At 47.8% G+C, this 22,861-nt stretch overlaps 1 protein-coding gene and 1 non-coding gene across 2 annotated transcripts in view; both read right to left on the bottom strand.

The window, feature by feature from the left end:
- LOC142027639 (membrane-anchored junction protein-like) overlaps positions 1 to 22,861 on the bottom strand; it is a 300,152-nt gene that overhangs the window by 119,772 nt on the left and 157,519 nt on the right.
- Positions 292 to 385, bottom strand: TRNAN-GUU (transfer RNA asparagine (anticodon GUU)). The gene is made up of 2 exons: positions 348 to 385; positions 292 to 327 (listed from the first exon to the last, which is right to left on the bottom strand). It is a non-coding gene; the product is annotated as a tRNA-Asn (tRNA).

Here is a 22,861-nt window from a genome sequence, read left to right as displayed (position 1 = left end):
AAGAAGGAGAAATGTTTGTAGAGCACGCTACTGTTAGTGTCTTTAGAGAAAGTAGAACTAAGGCAAATTATGTGGTGGCTTGAGCTCAGGTGGGAGCTAAGCCCTGCTCCCCAAGCTGGGCAGGCAAATCAGAATAAGGAACTGGTGCTATCAGTTTTCTTTCCTTCCTCTGGCTTTGCTGAGGGGACTGAAGAGCCTGTGTTTTTTTCGAGAGCCATAGGATGCTTTGGGTTGGAAGGGACCTTAAACAAGGCTAGAACACTGTGGCATAGGCAGGCAAGAGGGGAGAGGTGTCCCTGGGTGGGCTCGAACCACCAACCTTTCGGTTAACAGCCAAATCTTTCGGTTAACAGCCAAATGCGCTAACCAATTGCGCCACAGAGACTCCCGAAGGGAGCTCCTCAGGGCTTCCCAAGGGCAGGCAGATGTTCGGCCACTGCCAGGGAAGCAGAGCTTCCTCACGCGTAATGGTGACCTGGGAAGAGAAGCACCACAACCCTCAATGCCCACCCTTCATCCTTGTCTCCCTGAGCGACGGACCTCCCCTCCCACGGCATTCCTGCGAGCAGTCCTGTCCCATTCCCTGCCCGCTGCAGACCACCCACCTGCAATTAGCAAGGGCGGGCACCAAATTAACTCCTCCTGGAGCCTTGCACAAGTGCTTCCACTTCAAGAAGCACAAGAAGAAGCGGGAGGGCAAGACGGGTTCCCGCCGAGCCCCCCTCGTCCAAATGCCTGCCGCTGGAGAACGCCCAGCTCAGCCGCTTGCCCTGCGCCTGGCACACTCAGCTCCCAGGACTGCCGGAGCCCTCGGCACTGCAGGTGCCTAGAGGAAACTCCTGGCCCCAGGAGAAGGCCCCACCTTCTTCTCCCATGGGTCAGCACAGCTGGGGAGGGCTGCCAGTCTCCTCCCTTCAGGCGGTGCTGCCTCGGAGGATCGGTCCCCTCGGCTGTCACCCACCCCACGAGTCGCCTACTTGCTGACTGGTCCGTCTTGGTGCTCCCTGCAAACGTGCAGCACTCACACATTTGTGGTGCAGGAACCCCACAGCCACCCAGCACAGACCCTCTGCCCACCTGATATCCCAGCCAGGGCCCGGCTGCACTGGGACCCACGCCAGTAGCTGGCACCACAAGCCAGGGGTGCCTACACCCCCCGGCTGACTCCAGTAGCTGGCACCCAGTCCACCCACGCCAAGCCCCCCAGTAGCTGGCACATAGTCCTTTCAGTACACATCCACACAGGATAGAGTGAGATTGTGCAGAGAGATCATTAGGAAAAGATTTAATAAGAACATATAAGAAGACAGGACAGACATCATCTGTGTCCTGCTACCAATCACTTGTCTCTGGACAGACTCCGGTGTCATCAGGTTGTCCGTCATCTGAAACTTCTTCAACAAGATTAGAGGGGACGAAGCCTCTTGTGCCATCGGTCAGCTCTCCCACGTACCAACCGTCTTCATCCACGTCTCCAAAGATGTACACGTATTGCCCAGCAACTAGAGGAAGCTCTAGTTCAGGCCGCTCATTGGGACCACTGAAAGGATCGTAGCTGAAACGAGCTATGAACGCTCGCAGCTCCGCCGGTTGTTTTCTCATAGCCGCCAGGAGGATGGACTCCTTGTCTGCAGCCCCGTTAGCCTGGCGCGGCCTGGAAATGATACGCTTGGATCTTTCTCTTTCCAGCCATTCAAGTTCCTGAAGTAGCTGCTGGTGTTGCTCGTTTAGCTTCTGATACCAAACCAGCTGGGCTCGAAACAGTTGCAGGGTTTCTCGGTGTTCCCCGTGTGCTTCTGCCTGAGCCCTCAGCAAACACTTGCCTTGCTCTTCTTTCCTCTGGAGCGCTAACTTTGTCTCCTCAAGTTCCTTCTCCAGCTGTTGACTCCTTTCTGCCATTTCTCTCATGGCTTCCAGTTTGCGCTCTGCCTCTTCCAGCTGGGTTTGAAGACAGACCTTCATCTGGATGGCAGCATCTCTCTCCGCTGCCACTCGCGCCAGTTGCCCTTTCAGGTCGGCATTTTCAGCTCGAACGTGTCCTGTCAAACCCATCTGCCCACGGAGGCGAGCGTTTTCTTCAGCCAGGCGGGTGTTTTCATTTGTCACCTCCGAGAGCTGCACCTCTAACTCCTCACCAGTTCGGCTGTGGGCGCTCACATGATCAGAGGCCTCTTCACCTGCAGCCACTTGGGCCTGAAGCTCCTCAGCTGCCTTCTCTGAGAAGTCATGCTGCTTGTCTTGTGCCAGCAAAGCTCCAGCAGGCTCTCCCATTTCTCCACCCCTCTGCTGAGGAAGCGATGCCGTGCACAGTTCCTCAGCGGGGCTTTGGGTGGGCAGTGGCACTTGAGTGTTGATCAGGCAATCAGTGGTCGCCTGCAGTTGCCTGCATCTTTCTCCCAGCCGCGAGGCGAGGGCAGCTAGGCGCGCATTTATCTGCTGCAGCCTCTCTGCCTTCTTGCGCGCTTCTGGAGAGCCTTCCTTTTTCAGGAGGCGGCTCTCCATCTCAAGGGCACTCTGTTGCCTCTCCAGGTCTTCCAGAAGGCGCCGCAGGCGGCTGTTCTGCTTCAGGAGCACCAGGTCTTGCCCCTCTGGCACCTGGAGCTGAGCATCTGCCGCAGCCTTGCATGTTGTTTGCTGCCCAGCGCTGCGGCTTTCCAACGGTCTTTCCTGGGGTGCCGCCGGGGCCTGGGGCCCTTCTCTGCCAGAGGAGCAGGAGCTCTGCGTCTCCTGACGGCCCTGGTGCCCAGGAGGGCCTTCGGGCTGGGCCGTGCAGGGGGAGGCAGGCAGCTCGCCCTCGAACCGCTGCAGGATGTATTTGAGGAAGAGTCTCCTCTCCAGCTGCAGCTGGTTCTGGAGGTGGCGGATGCGGGTGGGCTGGTAGCCATCCGTCTCCCACTGTAGCTTGCTGAGGACGTCCTGGAGCTTGCTTCGGGCCTCCCTGCCGCTCTTGCTGGGCCTCACCATCTCCTCGGCCAGCTGCCGCTGCAGGTCCCGCGTCTGGTCAACGGCGGCAGTACATGCCTGCCGCAGCAGCTCCTGTCCCTCGTGGAGCTCAGCCTCCTTCCAGCGCAGCAGCTGGCGGGTCTCTGCCACCCGCTGCTGCTGGTTCAGCTCCTGCAGCCGCCGCACCTCCTGAGCCTGTCGCTGCTCCCACTCAGATCGGAGCCGCTCTGCCAGGAGCTGCCGCTCCCTCTCCAGGGCCGCCTTCAGCTCCCGGGTTTCGGCAGCGAAGCAGCGGCGCAGCTCTTGGGTGCGGAGCCGCTCTTCCTCCAGCTCAGCCTGTCGCGCTTCCCGCTCCCGCCTCTGCTCCTCCTTCTGCGCAAGGCTGCCGGGGGCTTGCGCCGGGCCCCGGCGGGGCAGGGGGTGGCTGCGCGCCACGGGCCCCCGTGCCGCAACACCCCGCGCCATGGCGTCGGCCACCAAGCGCTGCTGCCAAAAGTCACCGACCTGCCAAAGGTTGCGTTCCCTGGGTCTGCGAGGGGCGGCAGCCCCCCGACCCCGTTGCAGCTGCTGCCTCCCTTCCCTGTGCAGAAGCAAAGACAGCAACTGCCACGGCCCGGGTGGCTGAGCGTGGCCTTATATACCTGTCCTGGTCCCCTGCTCACAATGAGGGGTGGGGCAGTATGGCCTTCTATGGCATGTCCTGGCCCCTGCTCACAATGAGGGGTGGGGCAGTATGGCCTTCTATGGCATGTCCTGGCCCCTGCTCACAATGAGGGGTGGGGCAGTACGGCCTTCTATGGCATGTCCTGGCCCCTGCTCACAAAGGAGGGGTGGGGCATTTTACGTAACAAAATGCCAAAAGACAAAGATGTCTCCGGAGACATGGGCAAGAGAACTTGACCAACTGACCTCTTCCGTAGAAGTGGGTTTGCTGCTAGAAGAAACCAGGCCGAACTGGCTGAAAGCGGCAAAGTGGCAGCAAAATTGTGCAAACTCGGCTAATAAACATGCATTAAGCATGCTTGCACGGGCGGGGTCGCGTGTACAAATGCTCGAAAGCGAATGGTAACAGGCGATATCATGGCCAAAGCCAACAGTTTGCGTAAATTGTAAACAGGAACACGTGAGTAGTTTTAGGGTTGCGTATAAGGACTCGAGAGCTGTAATACGGGGTCCTCCTCACGCTCCCAGCCAAGAGGGACCTTCATTGCCGGCAAGAAAAAGGGGTTACAACTAGTGTGCACTTCTGCTGCCTTCTTTCCGGTACCGGCACACAAACTAGAAGAGAAGAAAAAAATGCAAACAAATCCACTTTGGGAACACCTCTGAAGTCCTAGCCCTGCAGCAGAGAGCCTGGGAGCTCTGAGATCCCTCCCTCTGCTCTGCTTTTTGACCCTGGAGGTGAAATTACCCCCGTCAGAGGCGTTGTTTCGATGTTCTTTACAGCCTAAAGCACCTCACGGAGCAGGGGCTACACCGGGACACCTCAGGAGGGATCACGCTCCTCTGGAGCAAAAGCTTTGGTGTTCCTAGGAATCTCAGGAGGCACGGCATGCCGATAGCTCCCTTTGTTCAGGGAACTGGTCAAATGACCTGTCTTCTTTTCCCTGATGGTGTCTGAGATGCCTGGCTCGTGTGCACACTCTGTGGATGCTGAAATGCGTTGAGCAACCTGGTCTGATGTCAGAGCTGACCCTGCTTTGAGCCCTAGGTTGCACTAGGGACCTCTGAAGCTCCCCTCCACCCTGAATTGTCCCATGAGGCTATGACTTAGATGCCATCTATTTTGAGAAGTAGGTACATGTTTAGATGTCTTCACCTCCTGCCGAATCCCTTTTCCTAAGGAACACTGCAGGAGCTTGCAACACAAGCTCATGGAAGTGGCTGGAAGGGCCTGGCTGGGGGTCTCTAGCTGAGCCTCCTGCCCAGAAGGAAACGATCACCCACCCTGGGATCAGGTTGGCCGCAACGCTCCAGAGTGAAAGCTGAAGGCCTCCAAAGATGGAAATCACGGCCACCCTCTGAGGGTCCAGTAGGTTTCTAGGGTGTCTTGGGACCACTTCTTCACACAGGTGCCCTGTAGGCCAACAAAGGTGATGCTCACCTGACTCTGTTCCTTGCAGAAGTGGGAGTGCTGATCAGGGTGTGAGAGACTGAATTGTGATCTCGAGCTATTTGTCTCAAAGAGTGTTTGTTGCGAGAGACTGGACTGTCATCTCAAGCCATTCATCTCAAGGATTGTTTGCTGTGATGAGCCACTTATCCCAGAGATGACTTGTTTAAGCAGGGCACTCCTCTGTCCATAAGGACGATTATCAGGCCACTGAGGCATCCAGGGGAGCAGACAGGCTGGAGCCGGCAAAGCATGCAGGAATGTGGAGACTTTCATTGTCATGGAAACTGCAGTCTTTGAGATAAGGTACTGGTTTCTGGCATTGATCACGCAAAGGTCATGCGATAGATGAAACCTGCAGCACATGAACAGTGCGTGAACAGTACGTATGCGCGTGCATCGGACTATACCCTACAAAAAAACATGGAGACAAGCCGTGGTGTGCACCCATCACTGAAGAATTGAAGACTGAGGACCAACGGGACGCCACTGGATTCATGGTGGTGTGATGGTCTGACAAATTATAGTCAAATGTTTCAAACATTCGTTAAAGAACTTTGGTGGAGAAAACGGCCTCTGTGAAAATGCTGGAGTTTTGTGAACAGGACAATGTGGCCAGAGGAGAGGGCCCCGCGGAGGGTGGGACCGCACTTCTCCAAAGCCGCAATTCCTTATCTTAAGTGACCAGGAGAAGGAGCACAGCATATGTGCCTGGAGGAGGAGGCCCCACAGAAGATGGGACTGTGCTTCTATCTTAAGCGGTCATGCCAGCAGAAAAAGAGAGGCAACTCCGCAATGAACCCCCCCGCAAAGCTCACCGACCGATTCCAGGGAACCCCGGGAATGGGAACTGCGCATGTCAAAACCATCGACTAACACTATAAAAGAAGGCAGAATGAGTTCTCAGTGTGCGCCCTCCGGAACTGGATCTCTACGCTGGCTGGACCAACGCTGGACCCAGGACTGGTGAAACCCTTCTCTTCTCTCTTCTCTCTCTCTCTCTGCCGCCCCCCCCTTCCCCTCTCTCTTTTCCACAGTACCTACACCTCATCCTTTGAAACATAAACCGTTGACCAAGTCTGAGACTAGGAGTGGATCTAGCTGCCCCTGGGCTCCTCTTTGCGAAGGAGTCCAGAAAGCAAGGGGGTCTGCTCTGAACCTTGTGACTCAACGGGAGGGCTCTCCTGATACATTTCATGTTCCTTTTTCCATTTCTTTTTCTACATCTCCCTTCTCTTTTCAGACAGCGGCTTAATGACATGTTACAAGGTTCAGATTGATAAGTTCACTTGTACTTGGGCAAGGTTAGTTAGGTTGAATAAATGTTGATTGCTGTTTGAACTCCCCTGGTGTTGTTTCATCTTAATTCTGACAAAGGAAACCCACGAACCTGAGTCGCTCCAACTCTGGGACGCAACAGGTGGCGACTATTCCTGCAACTCCATCCCGACTGCTTGCTTGATTTCTGCCTTTGGCTTCCCGAGGGCAGGCAGATGTTCGGCCACTGCCAGGGAAGCAGAGCTTCCTCACGCGTAATGGTGACCTGGGAAGAGAAGCACCACAACCCTCAATGCCCACCCTTCATCCTTGTCTCCCTGAGCGACGGACCTCCCCTCCCACGGCATTCCTGCGAGCAGTCCTGTCCCATTCCCTGCCCGCTGCAGACCACCCACCTGCAATTAGCAAGGGCGGGCACCAAATGAACTCCTCCTGGAGCCTTGCACAAGTGCTTCCACTTCAAGAAGCACAAGAAGAAGCGGGAGGGCAAGACGGGTTCCCGCCGAGCCCCCCTCGTCCAAATGCCTGCCGCTGGAGAACGCCCAGCTCAGCCGCTTGCCCTGCGCCTGGCACACTCAGCTCCCAGGACTGCCGGAGCCCTCGGCACTGCAGGTGCCTAGAGGAAACTCCTGGCCCCAGGAGAAGGCCCCACCTTCTTCTCCCATGGGTCAGCACAGCTGGGGAGGGCTGCCAGTCTCCTCCCTTCAGGCGGTGCTGCCTCGGAGGATCGGTCCCCTCGGCTGTCACCCACCCCACGAGTCGCCTACTTGCTGACTGGTCCGTCTTGGTGCTCCCTGCAAACGTGCAGCACTCACACATTTGTGGTGCAGGAACCCCACAGCCACCCAGCACAGACCCTCTGCCCACCTGATATCCCAGCCAGGGCCCGGCTGCACTGGGACCCACGCCAGTAGCTGGCACCACAAGCCAGGGGTGCCTACACCCCCCGGCTGACTCCAGTAGCTGGCACCCAGTCCACCCACGCCAAGCCCCCCAGTAGCTGGCACATAGTCCTTTCAGTACACATCCACACAGGATAGAGTGAGATTGTGCAGAGAGATCATTAGGAAAAGATTTAATAAGAACATATAAGAAGACAGGACGGACATCATCTGTGTCCTGCTACCAATCACTTGTCTCTAACTTAGCCATGTTGCTAAGTAATGGATTACACTGTATAAACCAAACAATAGTTGTTTTATGGTAGTTATTAAAACGTTCTATAAGCCTGTGCCCAGAATCAAAGTTGAAATCATGAATATTTTAAATTTTGCTGTTAATTTTAAGAAATCCCTGCTTATTGCTAGAGTACGAGAAGTTTGCTGAAAATATTCTGAAAAGAATAATTATAATATATGATAATATAAACCTACTTTAATCTTAATACCATGAAATAAATTTCTCAAATTATATCTATACTGGAAATGTGTGTTCACTGTAAATGCTACAGAAACATGTTTTTTTCTTCAGTTTTAAATTAGCATTTTCTTCTTCTAAGTAATAATTACAGGGGAGGGTTAATAGGAAATTTGAGGCTGTTATGCAGAGGTTTAACTAGAGTCTTGGCAACTCAATTTGGGACATGAAAGGTATTTGCACTACAGTACCAGGTGCAGTAAAGGAAACTGGTCTTGCAGTTCGATTCCAACACCGCGTCCGCAAACAAAACAAGGCAGCTACGTCTGAGGAACATGGATGGAAATCTCACCTGCCATCCTGAAGTTACGCTGTGGCATTTCGTCACTTCTTGTCACTTTCCTCGGGCTTGGTAAAGCTTTTGCAGAGTCCGAAGCAAAGGCCCATAGCTTCTTCCTGTTTGTAACAGTGGATGCCGGGGTTTGGCAGGCTGGTTTGCTGTGGGGCACCACTTGTACCCTCGATTTGCCTTCATACATGCGTCTTTGTACTAAAAAAGGAAAATTGCCAGTCATGACGTTATACTATCCACAGGGCAATAGAGTGCACTGCTTGTAAGAGCATTTAATACAGCAAATAATCCTTAAATATCTTGATTTTTTTGACAGTTTAGTCACGTGCTTAGAGTCTGACCGCCAACACGATCTAACAAGAAGAACTATTAAGATAAGTAGAGCTGCATTTTAAAAAGTGGGGGTTCTCTTTCCTCTCCTGAGGATTTATCACCCAGAGCAGGCTGAAGTTCTGATCCTGCAAACTGCTTCCCAGTGCTTGAATCCTCACTCTGGGAAGCAAACTCTTTTGCAGGTCCAATCTTTGTTTACTTTCTAGTTTGAATGAAATGAAAGCAGACGTTTAGCAATAAATGCAGCATGATGCTCCTTACCTTGCACTCCTTTTCCTCTAAGAGATCTTTACCTTAGACTAGTTGAGGATATTCTTTCCCAAACCAGGCACTGAAAACAAACCACTACCAGTATCACCTCATTTTCAGCAACTTCTGATGCATCAACCCAGTGTGCCTTCCAAAATGTACCATGCTGCACAGCTGCATGAAATAAACTGGGGACATTTAAAATGCTCTTTGGCCTGCAGCACACAGCACACATCTCAGTTGTTTGCTGTATTCTTGGTATGAGGCAGCAAAATGAACAAAGCCAGGCTACACATATGGGGGGTAGAGGGAGAAGGTCTGGATCCTGCACAGTTTCGGGGGCAGGGGGAATGCAACTGTGATGTTTTCCAAATACCTTGCTGACCAGACCAAGACAAGATTTTTGAATGTTAGCAGCAATTAAAAGAGCACATTTCAGTATTTCAAGCGCGTTGCTGTGCAAGGTGGAGAATGCATGAATCAGAGGAACATGCCACACTTTCCTGCTGCAGGTGTTTGCCTAACAACTGAGAGGGGAGCACAGCACTGGCTGCTGTGGGAGGCTACCCAGTAAGGACCTGACTGCAGGGAGGAAGAACCCAATACCTTCCCATGCCCTCAGTAGCTCTCAACGACAGCAAACAACCAGAAGAGCTGTTTTATCCTGAAGCACATGGCAGGGCAGCTGCAGGAAGTTTCTGCTGCCGTTGCACACCTTGCCACCCACCCAGCTGTCGTCAGTCCTATTACAGCACACAGAAACACCAATGTTTCATGCACATGCCTGCACAGAAACACACGCAGAGGGAAAAAAACCCTTGGGTGTCACATAGAGAAACAGCACTGACAACCTGACAACCTCTTCCACTGAGGGAAGAGGGATTTCTCTCTCTCAGAGTAGCTTTATCCAACTACAGACATGGCTTTTAGTCATCTAGTGGGTTCCTCCCGCCTCCCTTCTCTATGAGCTCATTTTTCAAACTTTTTTCTATGTGTTTTCCAAAAAGCTGGAGCAGGGGGGGTATTAGGACTGTAGTCCTATCAACTAGTCTCCCCAGTCAGAACAGCTCTTTACTTACAAGGGTAACTAGGCTTTGACCTAATTTCCTAGCCTTGTTTATAGGCATTGTCAACTTCCGCTTCCTAAGTAAAAATAGTCATAAGGAATATTTTCCTTCTTATGATATTATTTCCATAACAAATACAGAAGGAAAGCCTATGTTTAATTGATGTGAACTACATCTAAATTAGAACACCTACAGCAGCAACTTCCTACATGTTTTACGTATTACTTGCAGCGTACAAGTTGCACTTCAGAGAGTTTGCACAACACAAGAATGGGTTTTAGACTTTGCTAGCATCCAAGATCTTTCCAGTGTACAGAAGGCCACCATCTGCCTTTCATTGCCCCGTTCTTCCTACAGAGGCTGTAATTAGAGATTGACATAAAGGACAATATCAGTTAGATGTAGCAGGTATTATTAAGAGCAAATTCTTTTAGTCAAGAGTCGATATTTTTCAGTTGCCTGCATGTATTACTCAAAAATTGATCTCACAACTTAAAAGTTGAGGAAAATCGCACTTGGAAAGCTTTACTGAGAGTGACTTATGCCCAACAGAATGTGTTCCCCTTTTGGTATTAAAAAAAAAAAAAAAATAAAAAATCTTACTTCTCTCTCTCAACTGTACCAGACTGCCAGGCATATACAAAGAAGAGAACTTAAGAGAGAAAGTAGCACACATGGCATACTACCTATTCATCCATCAGCCTTCTGTTCAAATGAGAAGTCTCTGGCAGTTTAATATTTTGCCAGCTCTTGCTATGATTTGTCCACCACAGTGAACAGCTCCAACCTACTTCTGTTCCGAGAGATCCTAATTTTATACAAGAAGTTAAACTGATTTGTTCCAAGTTTTGACACTTGTTTATAGCTTCACAAAGCTGCAAGCCATTTCTCCTGCATACTCCGAGAGACAACAGGTAAGTTCACGCTATTACAGTTCAGGGAGTTGCCTTCAGCCATCAGGGTGGTGTATAAGCCTCCACTGTGAATGCGTCTCTCTGACTCATGCAGTCGGCTTGCCTCCAGCTGGGTAGAAATTTATCACTCCAGCCTTTTCCACCCACACCACTTGGGAGGAGGAATGAATGGAAATCAGCTCCTGAACCCCCCAAATTGATAGCACAACCCAAACCAAACCAAACAAACCAACCAATCAAATCCAACCAAGAAAACCCCCAAGCCCCATGACCTTCACTGAAGTAACACCAGCTACACCTTCCATTCCTACCACAGAAACTCATGCCAATAAAAGCCTGCAGGCACCTGCTGGCAAGTTAAAGCACCTTGTTCCTGATGCCAGCATTCAGAGAAAACCACTTTTTTTCCACCTTGAAGCTGGGTCGGTAGCCCGAGAGCAGTGACAAGCCGCAGGCGCTGGCAGCCCGTACGGCACAGATATTAACTCATTTTCCCTCAAACTTCTTTTATCTTCTTCCACGTACGCTTCCTATGCTGTTGCCTCACAATGATGTATTTGGCCTGCTCTTGTCCCTGAATTGTTATTTTCTTGCTTCCTGGAGATTTTAGACAATCTGTGGGATGGATCCTCGGTTTTGTTCTGATTTAAGATTTTATAAACACAGTGCACCCTTACAATCTATCTCTAACACATACATACCAAAAGGAAGGACTGACCTGACACTGCAATAATAGATAAAACAGACTCCTCTCTCCCCAACTGAGAGAAAGCAGCTTGGCTATTTGGCCTGACTAAACTGAAGAAACTCAAAATTGTCATAAGATAACAGTGTTGACTTTTCCAAGAATTGCTCAATCAGTGTCAACGAAGTTGTTAGAAAAAGAATGTTGGAGGCTGACTTCTATTGGGAAATCAATTTCTACAGCCCTGTTCAGCCAGAAATCAAAAGGCTGTCTGTCCACCTGAGCCTTTAATTGTTTTTAATTCTGATATGGAATTATGGTTTCCTGCAAAAAAGTTCCTTTTTCAGAGTCCTCTTTTCAATCAGGTACTGGAGTTTTATTTTAAATAATTTTACTGCAAGCACAGATCCCCTTTGTTAAAGCCAATTCAAATTAGGCCATTTAAAAATTAAGGACTGCTTGTATTCTCCACAATTATCTGTCCATACTTACTTCATTATAAATCGGCTGTTGCAGAAGTTAAGTGCTACGGCCTCGTTTAACAGCTTACAATACATAACAGCTAGTAATACATTGAATTTCTGTACAACACTTGCAGTTCCCAGCCTGGTCTGCCACCTGCTGAGCAAAGTGTACTGGCTCTCGCTGGATGACCTTTTGGAGTGGAGAGAGGAAACAGCAAAAAATCCCATTCAGGTTATCTGAAGAGAGTTTTTTAAAAGACATTCTAAAGTTACTGTTCCTTACCAGTGGTGGGTACTGATTGTCCTTGGGGGCCCAGACGACTTGCTAATGCTGGTTGTCTTCACACAGGAACCTGATAGCCCTTGTGAATAAACGCAGACAGTTGGAAAATAAGCTGTACTGAAATATAAGAATCGCTGCATATGTTGAAATAAAGCTTACCTTCTCTTCCAACGAACTGCTGGTGAACAGAGAGGAAGATGTAGAAGGTTCATGCAGCCGTCACCAGAGCAGCAGGAGGTGTAACACTCATGAGTGGTGGTGGAGGCGGTGGCAGTAGCGGCTGCTGCTGCTGTTGCTGCCGAATCTGCTGACGCAGCCTTTTTGTGTAGCCAGTTCCATTTCTTAAATTGTTCGCAGCCTAGAGGCAGAAAAACATTTACAAAAAGGGTAAGATGAAACTTCAGCAGATCTACGAACAAAAGCCTTCACAGAGGAAAATTACTTGTGTATTCCTGTAAATGCTATCAGTCCTAAAAGAAACCAACAGACAGATATATGAAACCAACGTGCACATCACATGAAACACTCATACTAATGACTGGTAACTCAGAGTAACTGTATGTAATGTAATTCAGTGTTAACGCCGAATTTGAAAGCGAGGCAATCATGTCAAACAAAAGCGTGACCTGAATTTGCCAGGTTGTCTCTAAAGAGTTGTAAGCTTCTGTGATAGATAGCAGCAACAGATAATGTATTTGAAAAGTAAATTTAGCCTTATTCAATTACGCCTTGCTTAAGGAGATGAAAATTAGTATCTTCTTCCCTTTCAGCTTTCTACAAATAGCCTTTTCTTACACGCACTTTATGTAAATGTCATCACGTTACCTCGCGTAGGCACTTGGTGGCAATTAAAGCATCAGGCGAAACATCCATCTGATGCCACGCTGGGCATGTATGTTCCTCAGATTCCAGCAATGCTGTTCTAATACCTCTGTATAATTAGAATAATCAAAATAGTATTTAGCCAAACTAAGGAAGTTTTGGGGGTTCTCATCAATTATAAAAGCACACATATGATTAATGGGTGAATATGGTCTTGAATTGAGAGCATGAAGCTAGAAATGTTCAACAGTGTAAAAAATCTCTAGTATGCAGCAAATAACTATACAGTTTTGATATTTCACTATTGTAACATCTGAAGATGTAGCATAGGCTGTGTCTTGATGTTTCAACTAGTCTCTTTCCCACCATCTAGTACAGTGAGAAGTCCCCAACCTCAAGGTTAATGAATAAAACACGTCTCAAAAAAACATTAGCAGGTTCGAGTTCTGAAGGTTTTAACCAACTCTCCTGTGGAGAAGAATGTGAATTAAATGCCTAACTATCCCTTTGTTGCAGACCACCAAAAGTCCCCAGAGTTGGCTATATAATTTTGTATGAGAGAAAGGGCTGTGGACAAACTAAACGCATTCCATACCTAACACTGTAATCACCTGCACAGTTAGCCACTCTTCTCATACTCGTCCTTCTGCATGTAAAGAAGATTTAACTAGACACGTAAAAAAGGGGGAAAAGCTTCCTGGCTTTCTTTTGCCCTTTATACGAGAAGAGCGCTTTCGTATTCAATCGTATTGAATATTAAATAGAACTGGTAACAAAGTTATTTGGTTATCTCCTCCTTCTGCTTTCAGAAGATCAGATGTGATGTTCTGAATCAACAAATATGGGAGTAACACTTACATTCATCACAATAACTGTTTCCACAGCAGGGAATAACAGCTGCATCAGTCATTAGATCCTTACAAATGAGACATAACAACTCATCTGGAACAGGATCATCATCATCTGAGGAGGAGGACGACTCCTCTGGTAAAAAGGGAGGCTTTTCCTTCTTTTCTCTAGCAGAAGCTTCCCTGGAGGAAGGGCGGGGAAGGAAAAAGAAACAAGTTAAAGATGGGCAAAGGAAAACTTTTCCAAGCTTTGGATTTTACCAAAGGAAGAGAAGAGATGGAATTCTTCTCACTCCACATTAGCCTTCTAAAACACAGGTGCTTAGTTTAAACTACTTTTCTACAGCCACAACACTAGAAAGGGAGGGGGGAACACTTTTCTTTCTGCAGAACTCTCCCATTCATTGGATCAACTAAGAAAGAAGCTCAGACTAGGAAAATATTTTTTGACAGCTAGAAATCAGGCAAAATGAATCCCACCTCTCCTTTGCCAGAGGATAAATGTAAATTGCAGGCACAGGATAAAGGTAGTCTCCGAGCAATTACATTTTCTAAAAGGAAGACGTCTATGTTACAGCTTCTACAAAAGGAGATCCATGACGGAAAACCAAAAGTGCTACCAAGTGCATTTTAAAACAGCCACTCTTGTCAGCACACGGTAGTATTTTCTCAGTTTATAGCAACAGGAAAACGTCAGTCTGTTTCACACATGGGATTTAATAGAAGTCATAGGGGGAGGAAATCTCAGGCCAACAGCTACCTGTTGAATTTGGCAAGAAGCCTTTGAAACAGAAAACAGAAGCAAAATGAGCTTTCAAGGAGAACGACTCCACTGTAAACACTACTGAAGTGTTTTGCAGAAACGCAGATTCTTAGCACACCGCAAGTTTAGCCAACTTCCAGGGGCATGAGCAGTAGGACCACCCTCTTTTAATATTAGAAAGTACCACAGGTTTTCAGGTTAAGGTACAATGACAGTGCTTCCTCCCTTGGAATGACAGATGCTGGCCAACTGGGTTGCATTGCCACTCAGATTTATGCGTGCTTTCTCTCCTTCACTTTTTGGTCAGTCCACTTAGTTCCATACCTAGGCATTAATAGGTGGTGCTGCATATTTTCCAGATCTTGTCAGCATAGCACCCTTCGTATTGGTATCCTTCACCTTTGTCATGAAACTCTGTGGAATTCCTGTGCTCTTTTTAACTCTGGGAACAGACTCAAATTTTTTGTCCTGTGGAAAAAAAGAGTGGAAAACAGAAAAAATTCCAGTAATACTGAAGTATATGAAAATACGCATGAAAGTTCATAGAGAAAGATATATGGACATACTTAATGTCTAAGACCTAGAAAGAAAATTCCACCTTTATAATTCCAGCTTCCCCTTCAATTTGGAAGGGCTTTGCAACATTGCCATATAACCTCTGCCTTTCACCCCAAGAGAAACAATTTTTAATATGAGTGTTCATGTATTTGTTGCATAACTGCCCAGGTAAAATAATTAACACCTAGAGTAACACCAGAAGTCCCCCCAAAATCATACCCCATTTTTCGAGCAGTTCTTTATGTAGTGGCCAGGTCTTCCGCAACAAAAGCAAGTATATGATGGTGGAGGTGGACCCAAGGGTTTCTTCATGTAACTAAAAGGTTTGAGGGGGAAAAAAGAAAACGGTAGGCATGTGTCTCTCTTGTTAAAACACACATCTCTGCCATTTTCCCATAATCTTCAATGAACAGATTGGACACGATCAACACTTACCTGACCGGATCGTATTCATGGCAGGACTGTACCATCAAAGCTTTTAGTTCATCTTCTCGGAAGCACTGGCTTCAGCCAGATTGGCAGTCTGTTTCACAGGTAATTATTTGACACGCACATTGGAAACACATTTAAGCCCACACAGCCAAAGACAACACCACTCACCCCATCCTGTAAAGAACAGCACAGCGCTAGCTGAGGTTGCATAAAAACAGCGGCTTACGTAAAATACAGCTGTACTGAAGATGTTCTGGGGAGTCCTTACGCCATTACAGGGTGTTTATGTGCCTGTTAACCTACCTGAAAAGAGCATCCTAGGGCACTCAAAACCTTAGGCTCTCTTTGAGCCTTCCACGAAGACTTGTGTAACTAATCCAATTTTCTCCCAAGTGGACTGAGGCCATGTGCAGCAAAAATTACACTATCCAGTATTTTTAAGCTGATTTTTAAGCTCCAGCCTAGTTGAAGGAGGAGACATCCACTGTACACTTAATCGAGAAAGATGTATGCAAGGTTCATTATTTAATTCAATTTTGCAGCATTCAAAGACACACAACTTAAGATTTGGGGAAGTTGCTTTTGCTTGCTGAAATTCAGCTTCCGATACAGAAGCACGGTTTAACCTTCAGGTGCACAACCTCTCTTAAATCCTCCACAGAGCTGACGGGGATAGGCACGTCTTGCGTCCCTGAATACCTGGGACTAGGAAAAGGCCTTCTCAGAACGTGTCTTCCCGGCCTTAAAAAGGATGAGACATCCAGCAACCACCCTTACCATGTGTATTCTAAGAGAAAAAGAAATACTGGCAACACTGTTTGTCATGGGGAGGAGGAATACAGCTGGAAAACTGTGAAGAAAACCATGGAAAAGCAACACAAGATTCTGGCTGTGATGTGTGTTATTTCATGAAAAACGACTTGAAATAAAAAATGATGGTTGGTGGGAGTTGTGCATAGTAAAATGTAGCTGGAGTAGGGTCAGAATACTTAAACCAGGGAATCAGAAAGCTCTTTTAAACATTGGCATAAATAACACAGTTTGTAATTCAAAAGCAGAGCACAAAAAAATCTCCTTTGGGAAGATGCCTAATGGCCTCTTTCATATGCACGGTACTTATTTCTGTGGAGGTGAGAACAGGCTGAAAACCACAGAAGACGGCCAGGAAGAGCAGAAAATTTGCTGAAGTAAATACTCAAATTGCAAGGCATGTTCTAGCTTGACCTCACACATATTTTAAAACTGCTTGAATATACAGAAATAAATTTTTTTGACTAACATACCTGCCTCAAATCTGACCTCTAAACCTCAGTGCCCTTCTTACGCCAGGAACTCAGCCATATTTTCCAGACGCAGGAGCACGTCCCCACAATCCCCAGGAGAACTGCATCTCTGTCAAAAGGCATTTGGAGCTAAAAGATGAATTGGCTGGCACGGGTCTCACCCTGTCCAGCAGCCCAGTGGCTCAGGCGCTCCCTGCAAAACTCCTATATCCACACCCCCTCCTCACTCAGATTTGCAGTTAGAGCCATGGCTCTCTCACCGACCCAGCGCAAGGCTGAGCTTGAGGTTGCAGGCATCCTGAGGACAGAAACCCCCTTTAACGGTGCCTGACCCACTTTCTGTAAACCCACAGTGGATTCGGGACAGTTAATGGCCAGAGAGAGAGAGGAGCTAGGATGTGCCTGCTGGGAACTCGGCTTCAAACCCCCAATACAACAGTTCCTAAATTATACAAAGGGGAACAGCTTCCCTGGGAGCAGACTCCCTGCAGCCCCTCTGCCTGCCCAGCCACCTGCTACTGGGGCACTATTCGCCTTTGTGCTAAAGTCCACCCTTCAAAACAGGCAATCAGATCTAAATAGAACTTTCTTTTCCCTTCGCTGAACTAAGTAACGGGGATCTCCTTTTATTCTTTCTTCCTGTCTGAGGAAGGAGGTAAGCACCTAACTGCAGAAGATTTGTGCCCAAGACCACGAACTGCAGGGGGCCTGTGCTGCCAGCCCAGAGCTGAGCAGTGCATTATTTAGGACAGATGGGATTCAGGCTTTTGCCTTTTACTTGCCCATCCCTCCTTTGTAACTTGCAGGCTTCTTTTTTAGATCCTCGACTTTTGCTGTGATGTCTGGGCGCTTGCTGCACCCTGAGAGTCTTCTGAACAAAACGAGACGCGTGTCTTGAGAGGCCACAGTCCAACCACTAATTGCCTACGTCTCTACTAAGCAACATCGACAATAATTTTCTTAGAAGGGGTGGATCATCAAATTGGTGACACAGAATTAAAAGATTGGTTTTCTAGGCCACTTTAATTTTGCAGAAAATTGGAGATTTGGGTTGAAAAATACAAAACACTTTAAAGCTGAAACACTCTCTGTAGCTGCTACTTTGCTTATTCTTGTTTGAAAGAAGTACTTGGCAATTTGAACATATTTTCCACATCAATTCAACCAGACTTGTTTACATTCAAACTTTAAAACATATACAAATCCAAACTAAAAAAACAGCACTATGCTCACAATTTTTACCTAACTTTTTAAGCATCTTTTGCCCCAAATATTTATATTCTGATTATATTCCAATATTATCTCTCGGAAGTTATAGAGCACTTTTTTCACTTGAGTGCAATGTAATTAGCTTATGTCCCCAAAATACTTCATTCCTGATGACTTACAAAATTCACAGTGCAAAATGAGATACAGCATCTCCCTGTGCAATGCCAGGCGCCTTGGGCAGTGGCCCTCAGAAACAGGACAAACAGAGAGTGCCTAAGCTTATCAGGGATGAAGCGAGGAGGAAAAGGCATCTAATTAGATCTACTCGAAGATCCAAGCGTGATCTTCAAACACAAACTTTCTTCTGCAACTGAATGTCTAAGACTGAATTTCCTTTGTGTTAAAGAAAGAAAGAGAGAGAGAAAGAAAAAAGACAGAGACTGTACTTGGCTTCAGTAAGGGCTAACAGCAGAGTTGTCAGAGACCTGATGAGGAACACAGGAGACTGGGGTGTGATTCATCTGACTCAACGTGGATGTCTCTCACGTAGATGCCCATGTCCGAGCCAACCTTGGCCCCATTTTTAGGCAACAGAGGGTCGAGTCAGTATAACCAGTGAGTTCAAGGTGCTGTTTCTCTTATCCTAAAGTAAATGCTCATATATTTGGTCAGAAAGAGCGTGCACTAGATTCACTGACTTGATTCACTATAGCTCCTTTAAAATAAAATAGGACCTCATGCCCGTTGTGCAGGCAGAGACGATTACAGCTGCATTACAGATACACAATTGAGGTCAGACAAATCACAGTCCACCTCTGCTCTGTCCAGGTTGGCTCAAGACCGTGAATTTACATCTCCCTCACCTCCAAAACAGCTCCCGTAACCCCCAGAAGAAGGGAAATGACAGATTCGCCTGTTAAAGCTCTTCCACTTCCTATGAGCAATGACACCAGTCACTGGACCAGAGAAAGAGAGCCAGTCCCCACCCACAGCCCGCAGCTCCTGAAGGTCATCTAAGGAGATCTGCAGATTCCAGCGTTACCTCTCCTGAATCACAAATGCCGAGGGATTTATGCCACACAGAGGAGCTCCAACGGGATCTACTGGCTGCGCTGGGCCCGTTGACCCAACTGGGAGGGACCATTCAAAAACTGCCACAGGGACCCAGACATTCCAGAGCATGCCGGGGGGGGGGGGGGGGGGAGCTGGGCTGTGCAAATGACGGACCCCCCAACAGCTGCTTCCACCCCACTGCCATCCACCAGACCTCACAGCGCTGGTCGCCTTCCAGACCCCACCGCACCAACTGCTACAACACACCAAACCTTTGCAGGTTAATAGCTTTTTTTTTTTCTTCAAACTTTAACAAAATATATATCATAACATCAAACTATATACATCAAACGAGGTTAACTCGGTGAGAAAGACAAAGGGTGAGATAAGGTGCGGCCCGAGAGAAAAAGAGAAAGAGCAAGATAAGGTGCTGGCCGCAGAGAAGAAACAGAGAGGAAAGAAAAGTATAGAGGTAGAAGGCGCGTGAGGTAGATGCGTACAGCTTAAGCGACTTGGTTTCCTAAGGCCCATTCTATATTGGTATAAAAAAAAAATGTAAATGCTCATTAAAAAACAAACAAAAATATTACACGATGGTTATACTAATTAAAAACATTTTTTCTAAGTACAACATTTCTAAGTTAAACAACAACATCTTAGTTATCTGAATTATCTTAACATATCGAAATCTAATTAACAACATCTTATCTTATAAAACCAAAAACGTGTCCCAGGTCGCATTACTTGTTCACGGCTCTGGGGAATTAGGTAAAGAAGGCGATCGCCCACAATGGCAATCATAGGGTAAACAAACATAAATCATCAAAATTATTACAATGACAGTTAACAAAACAAGTGCCACAAAATAAAGCGTTAACAAAGTCATAAGCATTTTGCCTTTTCTTTTGCAATTTTTCCCTTCAACAACACAGTGCACAGATGTTTTTATTTGGCAAAGCTGGTGGCTAGGCCCTCGTGGAGCTGGTGGCTGCGCCTGGTCTGCTGGGATCGGGGTCTGGATACGCAGCAAGAAAATGGATTTCCACGCCTCCAGTCCGGACCATCCGATGCAGCCTCTTACACCTGGTCACACATATTAGACCACAAATGGTGGTTCTGAGACAGTAAACGCAACACAAACCACCAGAACAGTAAAAAAAAACACCCCAAACAGAAGAAACATACGTAAACCAAAGGTGCCTCTCCAAACCCTGAAAAGACCAGCAACATAAAGAAAGAATTGGGGAAAAAAAAACAAAAAACAAAAAAAAGACCAGCCAGAAGACAAGACAAGGCAAGGCAAAAATAACATAACTCCAAGAACCCAGGGCCAACAAACCCACGGCCAGTCTGTAACAGTAACATGCTTTAATCCTAACTCGCCTAAACTCTGGCATCCTGTCCTCTGGCCATCCCACTGCCCTAGCACACTGTAACACTCGCAGGCCATAACCCGAGCACGTCGCAGCCCTAAGATATCAAAAAATGGAACACAAACTCTTCCTGCCTTTCTCCTCTCACCCTTCCCCTCCGTCCCTCTCTCCTGCTCCCTGTCCCACCTCTGTCCACCGCTCTGTCCCCCCTTCACCTCCTCTTCCTCCTCTTTCTCTCTTTCTCCTTCTTCTTCTCTTCTCCTCGTCCTCGCCCTCGTCCTCCCCCAGGCAGGCGGCCATGAGGCCTGCGGGGGCCGGGGCCGGGCCGGGGACGGTGTCCCTGCAGGGTCAGGCAGCAGGAAGGAGCGCCCCGGGGCATGCTGGGAGCTGTAGTCCTGGGGCACGGGGCTGCCGGGGGCCCTGGTGGTTCCCGGGGCATGCTGGGAGCTGTAGTCCTGGGGCACGGGGCTGCCGGGCGGCCATGTTGGTCTCTGCAGTCTCTGCTCCAGCTGCGGCCCGGCTGAGGTGAGGGCTGGGGCTGCCCGTGAGGCGAGCGAGGCCCTTGGGCGGGCGTGGGGGTGTGGGAGCCGGGCCCGGCTGAGGGAAGGAGAGAAGGGGCAGGGTGAGGGGGGTCGCAGTCCTGGGTTTGTGGGTTTCACACAGACTCCCTCTTCAGAAAACACAGCCTCTGTGTGGGTCAGCGGTCCCTGCAGAGCTTTAGTATTTGTAGCCGTTTTTATAAATACACAGCGGGCTCACACGGTGCTGTGCTTCTTGTAAACTGCATCGCTTTTATCCCGGCTACAGCCTGGAGGGAGCAAGTGCCAGCCGGCAGATTAAGATGGAGATGAATGCAAGCGATACACTTGCGATGGTGATCCTGCCACAAGGCACGCTGCGTCTTTGTTATAAGTTACGACGAAAATTTGTATGCCAGCCCGGGGATAAACCAATCCAGGTTTATTGTAGCAAGCAACAAGCAGGCAAAACAGCGCTGGGTGGCCGGGGAGTCTCCGCTCCACCAACGGCACACACCTGATGTGGTCACGTGTTTGACAGTTAAACAGTTAAGTGTTACATATGTATGGGAGTTGCAGGTACGCCTATACATATGCATGACCTATTCCCGCTTTGCATTAAAATTAATTCCAAGAGGTATTACAATTAGTTCCGAGAGGTATTACGATTAGTTCCAAGGGGACACTCCCTCAAGTTTATCTATCCAAGCCACGGAATCGGCCTTGGCCGGTTTCTGGGACCAGTTCCTTATTTTCTCAGAAAACTGCTCTTGAGGAGCTATATGATAAGGTAATCAAGACTGGCTCATCCTGCTTACTTAGCTCAATATCTAGTTTCTGCACTTGTTACTGTGGTTATTACAGTTAAAAGCAGCTTAGTTACTAAGTTGTAGAGATCAATATATTTTAACAATCAACAGGTTTGATGAACAAATTGGTTATGCAAAGTTTATTACAATTCCCCCTTTTTGTTTTTCTTATTTTGTTCCTCAAACTGGGCAAGAGCTTCTCGAGCTAGGGAGAGAAGGGGAGTTTCTTTAACAATTTCGTCTTCTTCTAGGTGCTTATAGTGTCTTCTTATCAACATTAGGTGTACAGCTTCTAATTGATTTTTTATCAATCCAGTAATTCTATTCAATATACAAGGTGCAAAGGTTAATATTAACATTATGAGAACTAGGACAAAACTAAAAGCCTAAGTTATGTAGACATGGGTCTCTGGGTACGAGTTGACATAAAGATTGATTAAAACTTGGGGCCCCGGTAGCAATTACTTGCTGTAATATCATTTGATCCTCCCACCTATAGAGCGTCCATTTATAAGGTTGGTGGGGGTTCCCTTTACCCTGGGTTATCCCTATCAGCATTAGTAACAGTCTTATCATCCAAATGCTTAATCTTAAGTTCAAGAAAAGTGGTGTACCCTTACCCTTGCGACAGGTATTCCGAGGTTGTTGATAATCATTTTGGTTTTTGTCTTTACCCCTGGTGAGAGATGGGAGACTTTGGGGAAGCTCTGAGGACGTTTTGTTTGGGAGTAATAAGTCAAGAGGCTCCGTGAGCCTTCTCTGGAGGTGGTTCATCAACTTTAATCCGAACAGCAGTACGTCTCTGCCTTCTTCTCTGCCTACTCTGTTGCTTAGAGCAGTGAGGTGTACCATCTTCTCGGCAGCAGTCGTATTCTTCAGGGGAACCTCCTTTATATTTGATTCGCTTTGACTTATATGCGTCCCAGTTTTTATCCTTCACTTTCCAAGCTCCCCACCCCACTCTGACCACTGTTCGTCTGCAAGATATTGGCAGTATTTCAGCCTTCGTTGAACACGGCTCGTTGGCGTAAAGACAACACCTCTCAGGGTTTATGCCTTTAGCAAAAATATCCCACCACTCTTTGGAGTCCTTTGTAATTTTCCCGGTTGATACTCCCACACGTAATGCTTGCTCAGTTAATTCCCGTTTGTAATA

This window comes from Buteo buteo, unplaced genomic scaffold (assembly GCF_964188355.1).
Source record: "Buteo buteo unplaced genomic scaffold, bButBut1.hap1.1 HAP1_SCAFFOLD_45, whole genome shotgun sequence".
NCBI classification, from domain to species: Eukaryota; Metazoa; Chordata; class Aves; order Accipitriformes; family Accipitridae; genus Buteo; species Buteo buteo.
This window is presented reverse-complemented; position numbering and strand designations above follow the sequence as displayed.